Source organism: Saccopteryx bilineata, chromosome 4 (genome assembly GCF_036850765.1).
Source record: "Saccopteryx bilineata isolate mSacBil1 chromosome 4, mSacBil1_pri_phased_curated, whole genome shotgun sequence".
In the NCBI taxonomy this organism is placed as follows: domain Eukaryota; kingdom Metazoa; phylum Chordata; class Mammalia; order Chiroptera; family Emballonuridae; genus Saccopteryx; species Saccopteryx bilineata.
This window is the reverse complement of record NC_089493.1, coordinates 249,971,938-249,980,244: the sequence shown is the minus strand read 5'-3', so window position 1 is coordinate 249,980,244 and position 8,307 is coordinate 249,971,938. Positions and strand designations below refer to the sequence as shown.

Sequence of the window (8,307 nt, the reverse complement as noted above, 5' to 3'; positions counted from 1 at the left end):
GCCTTTATTTGCTACACATAATTTGTATGAAGTTTTATATGTGCAAATTGGGTACATAAACAGTTCTCCATTTTTCTAAGGGAATGCAATAAATGTAGCATTGTGAATAAATATAACTTTTATAGTCCTTAAAAAACTCACAATTAATTAAATTTAAAAAAATAAAGAAGAAAAAATCAAAAAAAGTAAAAAATATAAAAAATTCTCCTAAGAATCAAAGGCATAAGAAATGAATCTTTCTGAACCATCTGATTCAAAATCTTACTGAATTTAGAGTGTACCATGAACAGTTCTAAGGTGAGTTCTCTTTTTTTCTTTTCATTTTGAAGAATGGTTGTGCCCAAATTTAGCTGCTGAGAGCTCTCTCTTCTCCTTGCTTCCATAGTTGATGCCCAGCTCCTGGCCATACTCGTCACCATACCAGACTAGCAGCTCACAGTCTAGCTTGATGACCTGGCAGGTTCGGTAGAAAATCTGCCTGAGATTCTGAAAGGCCACCAGGTTCTGCTCTTCATCATCCTGGGCACAGTTCACATACCTGGGATTGAGGCAGGTGAAAGAAAAGAAACACACAGATGATGAGTTCCTATTACCTCTCAGATCCATGTCCAGCTCTGCACCTGACACTTGGGCTCTGATGTCGTCCACTCCCAGAGTGCTCCTGAAGAACCTTTTGTTCAGTGTCTGTGCCTCTCACAATGTTATACTACTTCCTATCTCCAGGTCCTGCTTACAATGATCATCCTGCCTAATACCATTTTCCAAAGCCAATTCCAGATGTAACCTCCACCCTGATTGGCCATAAAACCAAGGGACCTCTAGCTTCTCTAAAATAAATCAGGTCCTGTTTATATCATAGAACTTGCTACTTGATATTGGACTCTGTGTCTATATTAGTTCACATCATTCAATACTCAACGCAAGTTCATCTTTTATTGAGAGGCCTTTCTCCATTCTCCTCACATTTTATTTAGGTAATATTTGATGCCTTACCCAAGTTCCCAAAAAAACTGGAGGTCTCCCTGCCCCACTGAAGTGAGAAATGGGGAGGCAGAGAGACAAACTCCTGCATACGCCCAACTGGGATCCACCTGAAATGCCCACTAGGGGGCTATACTCAGCCCATCTCAGCATTGCACCGCTGCAACTGAAGCCATTCTAGCAACTGAGGCAGAGGCCATGGAGCCATCCTCAGTGCTCAGGCCAACATTGCTCCAATATATCCTTGGTTATGGGAGGGGAAGAGAGAGATTGAGATGAAGGCGAGGAGGAAGGGTAGAGAAGCAGATGAGCACTTATGTGAGCCCTGGCTGGGAATCAAACCCCGGACTTCCATGATCGGGCTGATTCTCTACTGCTGAGCCAACATATCGGGACTTGGAGGTGTCTTTATCTTAGGAAAATCATAAAGAACAATAATAGCTTATTCACATTCTGTAGCCTGTGATAAAAGAGCCCCTAGGATAGTGGGTAATGATCATTACTCTGCAGGCTTCCGAATTTGCTTCCCTCACAGTTCTAGGCTATTCTTGGTTTAGGTATCCTGGCACTGTGTACTTCTTAAAAAAATAGAAAAATTATAATTAAATATTTCTAAAATCAATTGTTTCACTCTCTCTGCAATTTGTCCTCCATAAGAAGATGGGTTATATGATCTGTTTTAATAATAAATATCTTTCTGTAAACTGAAATATAGTAAGGACTTGCTAAAATAATGTTCATTAGATCAATTAAAGTGTTATCTAGGCCCTCAAAATTTTTTTCTAGTGCCTTAATTTTGTCTGGCATAGAGATTTATATTTTGAGGACATATGCTATATTTTTATTGCCTTTTTTCCTCTAAATACCTTTTTCCTTAAAAGAGCACCAAATGGAGCAAAAAGAGGAACAGAGAATTGAGGGAGAGCACTGAGGGAGGCATGATGAGAAGGAAAGATGTATGGACCTGAGAGGGATGAGTGTTCTCCATGAATCCCAGAAATTTCTTGGCCTTACCTCATCCAATTGGCACAGAATTCATCCTTTGCATTCACATACTCATGATAGTTTCTCCCTTTGGTGATCTGCGACTTAGGAAGAAAACACAAAGGCTTTTTTTTCATGCAGAGGTATTTTCTCTACTCTCAACAAAGCTCTTTCAGTTTGCATGCATTGCCAATTGTGACCATATGATACTTTCTTTACTCATTACATCTGAGTTGACCTGTCCACTTAGGGCTGGGAGGAGGCATTCCTTTGTGTCTGTACCAATTTGCTCCTACTTAACCTGTGATCCTCAACAGGAGCTCCATGGTCTGCAAAGTTCAGTCAGTACCCAGAGCTAAACATATTGTCTCCATCCATGTCCTATCATGTAGAAAGACAGGTCCCACCAAGCTTTGGGAGGGATGTGGGAAGCCACAAGACAGGGGAAGATGTAAATACTTCTCACCAGCCAGGAGTATCCGTTGTTGACTGCTTCTTCATCTTCTGTAATCTGGCCCTTATAAGGGCCAAAGTGCAGACCCACTGGTAGAGCAGATGCATCATTCCACACTCCAAGTCCAGCTTCAGGGATGCCCGATGGTCTGATTCTCAACCCAGGAGGCAGAGTGAGTGCTGCGTTGTCTGGATGCCCCTTTTTTTACTGTGCTGTCTTTTACAAATATTGGGGGCCCATACATGTCACAACTGTCATTGAGGAAGTTCTGACACTTCTCACAATCTGGGGGTAAGAGCAACAGGGATTAGGGAAGGTGTAGTGCATGTTCCTGGACATACAGAGCTTCAGAGAGAGCGCAGGCACTTACATCATTGAGCCTCAATTCTGTAGTGCAGATCCATAGGGGAATGGAATTCTCTAATGGCCAAATGACCAATGAAATTATTGAATGAAGAGATAACATGCTTTGTGAGGGTTGCTTACAGAGGTAGTCATCATCCTGGGGCTTGCTGACCTCTTGGTACACATGGTCTTTTCTTTCTTGTAGGCTATACATCTTTACTTTAGTCTCCTTTCTCCTGAGTTCTAAGTTGGAGAAGAGTGAGTTTGGTGGAGTCTGGAGTGTTAGCCCCTACTTTGTCAAAAAACACATAATGTCCTCTCATCAAATTATCACCTGTACTTCTTTAAACTTTGGTATTTTCCTTTGCCAACTCATCGCTGAGAAAGTCTCTATAATAGTAAGCCTCTACACTGAGAACAGATGGTCAATTCAATCTTTGTTTCTAGATCTTTCCATTATGAGGTTTAATTTCCCAACTTTTAGTTATTCATAAAATATATATTTAGGGCACAGTATATGTAAGGTATTGAGGAAAGGCCTAGTATACAACACAAACGGGGTGTGGTCGCTAGTATCAGGGGTGTATTTATTGGACAACATGTAAGTGTCATTTTTTATTTTTGTTTTTTTTAAAGAGACAGAAAGAAAGAGTCAGAGAGAAGGATAGACAGGGACAGACAGACAGGAACGAAGAGATGAGAAGCATCAATCATTAGTTTTTCATTGCACATTGCAACACCTTAATTGTTCATTGATTGCCTTCTTATACATGCCTTGACCGCGGGTCTTCAGCATACCAAGTAACCCCTTGCTGGAGCCAGCGACCTTGGGCTCAAGTTGGTGAATTTTGCTCAAACCAGATGAGCCCTCTCTCAAGCTGGCGACCTCAGGGTCTCAAACCTGGGTCTTCCACATCCTAGTCTGATGCTCTATCCACTGTTCCACCACCCGATCAGGCGTAAGTGTCAGTTTTTTTACATTGAATTTAAGCCCTAGTCAGTGGCTCAGTGGATAGAGTGTTGGCCCATCGTATGTCCCGGGTGTGATTCCATTCAGGGTACATAGGAGAAGCCACCATCTCCTCCACCCCTCACTCTCCCACTTATCTCCTTCTTTATTTTCTGCAGCCAGCAGCTCAATTGGTTCTAGCATTGGCCCTGGGCACTGAGGATGGCTCGGTTAGCTGGAGCACATCATTCTGAGGTGCTAAAAATCAGCTCAGTATTCAAAAATTGTGGTTGCCAGGTAGATCCTGGTAAGAGTGCATATGGGAGACAGCCTCATTATCTCCCCTCATCTTACCTAAAATATAAACAAATACATATGCAAATAAATAAATTGAACTGAACACTTTCAAAGAATATATGCACGTATCCTCACCTTACACATTAGTATTCAAGAGCTCAGAGAATTTGTAAGATTTGCCCAAATCTCCGGTGCTAAATTCACTCTGGATGTAGTAGAGATTATATCCAGGCCTATCCAAAGTCCACCCCACATACCTAGGTCACACTTATTAGCCTTTCTAAAGGACTCAGAGGAACTGAAATCTACAAATGATTTTCTCTTAACAAATTTTTAACTAGAGTGTTTTCCAGACACATTGAAGAGGTGGTTGACACAGGGCCTGATACAATGGTTCCTGGCTCACAACCACAGCTGCCTTAATCACCACGTTTAATCCTTTCCCATGTGCAAATGTGGCCGGCACTGCCCAGACAGCCCCGTTCTGGAACACTGCTTATCAGCCAGACCTTCCTCATTATCTTGTGATGACAAGTGCTCTGAATGAGTTATTTCTTATGTGCTTTTATACTTCTCTACCATTGCTGCTCATTAACACATCTATAAATATGTGTAATTATTTACACATGAAAGCGTTATAGCAAATTGCTCCTTACTTTTTGCATTGTGCTTGTTTGCTAAACGCAAGCTCTGTCCCTCCTTAGCTGTTTTGACACCAGGACCTGACCACCCATCAGTTTTCAAAAGGGCAGCGCCATGCCTGTGGCCCCTCACCTTGCTGCCTCCTAGTCCATTCTTCATGCGAGTCCTCAGTGTCCTCTGCCGGGGTTTTGGTGTCCTGCCAGCGGTGAACCATGAAAGCAGTTCGAGGGACTCTGAGGCCTGGGGAGAAACAAAATTGTGGTCCCCAAAGCGAAGTGTTTGAAGGAGCAGTCCCCACCAAGGTGGGCCTTACTGCCGCCTGCGGATCCCACACCCTTGTTCCAGCGCCACGTTACCTGTGTGCAGCAGCGCGTCCTGGTTCCTCTCCACGTTAGGGCAGCGCACCTTCTCCCAGTCACCTATGGTGGCCACCCCTCCCGGGAGAAGGAGACATGGATGTCCCTGAAGGCTTTGGGGGCCTGGGTGGAGACGCGGTCACGTGACTCACAGAAGCAGCTGGCGGGAACAGCTGCTCGCCCCGCTGGGTCCAGGCTTCCCCTGTTCCCTCAGTGCTCTGCCGCTCCCTCAGCGCCGCCCCCCCACCCCGCACAATCCCGTCTGCGTCCCTGCTCCGGCCACCCGCAGGCCCAGCCCCAACTTGTCTGAGCAGGAGACGGCGATGAGGCTGACTGTTTGGCCCAGGGGCATGCATTCGCGCGCGCGCGCGCGCGCGTGTGTGTGTGTGTGTGTGTGTGTGTGTGTGTGTTTGCTCTGGGGTGTCCCCGAGGGAACACGTGGGACCAACTTCAGGGAAGCAAGAATCGTCCAGGCCAGTGACTCCAGCCAAGTCAGTGACCTCCTTGCTCAAGTCAGCCACTCGGGCTTTAAGCCAGTGAACTTTAGGCTCAACCGAAGACCATTGGGTCATGTCTATGACCCCGTGCTCAAGCTGGTGATTCCAAGCTCAAGTCAGATGAGCTTATTACATTTTCTTGTTGTTCAAGTGCTCTCTTGAGTTCCTCTATTCTACTCTCAAGTTTATTGAACATTGTTATGACTGTTTGCTTTGAATTCTTTATCTGTCCAATTACCCATCTCCATTTGATTAGGACATTTCTCCCAAGTTTTTTTCTTTTTTCATTGGGGGTATATATTCTTCTGTCTCCCCATTTTGTTTGACTTTCTGGTTTTGTTCCTTTGAGTAGAATGAAATAGTCATCTCGCCCAGTCTTGAAACTATTGTCTTTGTTACATTGTGTGTTGAATAGTTTCAGCCTGCTGGTTGTGGTTGGGGGAGGTGCATGCAGTGCCTGTCCTGTCACCTGACCTTAGTGGGTTTTGAATGGGCCACCTGGGGTGTGTGAGCTACCTTGCACATTTAATCTGGGCAGGGCTGCTGGTATAAAAGGGGCTGCGTGGTGTGTGCTTTGTGTGTTCTCTTTTAATTATCTGTTGTCAGAGCACAGTCTGAGCTGGATTACCTGATTGCTTTCTTGTTTCTCACCCCCCATTAGATCCACCCTTTGTCCTGGTGGGGTAGCCTGGGTGCACACACAGCCTTAATTTGTTCATTCTTCACCTACTCAAGGCTTGGCAGCCCTGTGCACATGCACAGCATTGCCCCCCTCACTCCACACTGGGCCACAAGGTTTTGCTAGCTTTGTGCTTTCTTTGGGTAGAGCAGCCTAACCAGTGTGAGTGACAGCAGCCCCCAATTTTTGCACTTTCTCTGATCAGGCAGTCCAGTGTGCAGACCATAGCCCATTTGCTGGCTCCCCATTTTTCAGGGGGGTAATACTAGTAGTAAACCACAATTTCTGCACTTTCTCTGGGTCCTGCAGCTGCTACCAGAGTATTTTGCTAGCTCTGTACTCTCTGTAGAAGGGGGAGGCCTACATGCACATGCAGCTCAGTGGGTGAAATGTTGCCCTGCCATACCTACCTGCTGGGTCAATATCTGGGAAAAGCAGCTCTCTTTACACAAGCTAAGCTGCCCTCCTTATTCTGTTGTATTTATCTCCAGGAGGATAATTGGGGATGTGCTGCAGTGCCCTGCAGGTGGCCATAGAATCTGGATGAAGCTACTGTCTTCTATCCTCATGTCTGGGAAATGTAAACAGTGGCACTCACTGGTCTCTTTGGTCCTGAGATGATCCTTCACCTCCTGCAGAGCTCTCATGTTTTCTCAGCCTTCTCTATGCACACCCCCTCTCTCTTTCTCTCTCTCTAGCTTGTTGTGCAGAAGCTGTTTAATTGTTTTTCAGTTGTCTTTCAGGAGGAATTGTTCTAAGCAAAGGGGTAAATTGGATGGGTTTTGGTGAGTGTGCAAGTTCAGCGTCCACGTGTGCCACCATCTTGGACCCACTGGAGAGTTCTTAAATAAAGTCTGATATTGGCTGCAGCTACAGGCATTTGTTCTGATATGCTTTTATTCCTCATGGTCAAACATCTATACAATCATTGAGACATTGGTTTTCCCTCTGACTTTAATTCTTTGTTGGATCCAGAAGGAGTAGTTTATTTTCACCTTGTTTAGCTTTTTTCTCCTGTGAGGATGAGCATAACTTCCAGCTTCTTACTTGTAAAACCAGAAACAAGAAGTCTTGTGTTAACTGCTTTTTATCTCTTGGCTTCCTGTTCCCTATTTGTAAAATAAAGGGATCAGATTACTCCGTGGTGCCTAAAGTCTCCAATAGCTCTAGCATTCTGTTCATTACATAAGCACTGACTTACATAAAGAACAGTGCCAATTTGTGACATTTGGTACTGTTCTACAGGTAGACCTGCAAGTGGACAGAGAGGCATATTATTTTCAAGTTGTCCCTTGATTATGTTTATCAAATTGAGGAAGTTCAGAAGTCCAAGAAATTCAACATTGTGGAGCCTGTAATTTCCATTTATTCTTTAATGCTGTAAAAATATTTTCTGAATGCTTGGTAAATGCTGAGAACTTTTATCATAAACTTAGTATCTCAAAGAATATGAATGTATATAATTGTGATGAATCTCTCTCTTTTCTCTCCCATTTTTTCTCTTTAGCTATGATTTGTTTTTCTCTTTATTTCTTCCTCTTTTCCTCTTTCCCTCCCTGGATTTCTCTATCACCCTTCTTTTCATCTTTTTTCCGTCTCTCCTTCCTTTCATGCTCTTAAAGCCTTTCAAAGTGCCCATCATATTCCAGGCACTGTACTAGTAACTCATGTCCCTGCCATCAGTGACATTCCATTCTACTATTTTGTGTAATGTTATGGGGAAAATATTTGTTCACATTCTGGGGTTTATAGTCAGGGCATATTGAATGAGTCAGCTCTGGAATGACCATCTCTTCTGCTGGTTTGGAAGAATGTGGAACCTCCCCAACAACTTCCTCAATGGCCAGGTGAGATAGGGAGCAAGGAAAAGGTGTAGGGCTATGAAGAAGCTAGGTTTCCTCATGTAGCCTGCTATGAGCAGGTAGTTATTTTCCTCCAGTCCCCTCCATGTGGACTTAGTGAGTGCATGGGTGGAACAAGAAAGGAAGATGAGAAAATCCAGTCTGTAGCAGAATAGCTGTTCTTCCAGCTGTTTTGTACACTTTGGGTGGGGTCCCTCTTAGTAGACAAGGGCTCTATTTTTGTCCATATATCAGAATCCAAATGTAAAGTGAGCAATGTGG

At 44.2% G+C, this 8,307-nt stretch overlaps 1 pseudogene; it reads right to left on the bottom strand.

Annotated features, from left to right (window-relative positions):
- Positions 1-318: 318 nt before the first annotated feature.
- LOC136335672 (histone-lysine N-methyltransferase PRDM9-like) overlaps positions 319-8,307 on the bottom strand; it is a 40,425-nt pseudogene continuing 32,436 nt past the window's right edge.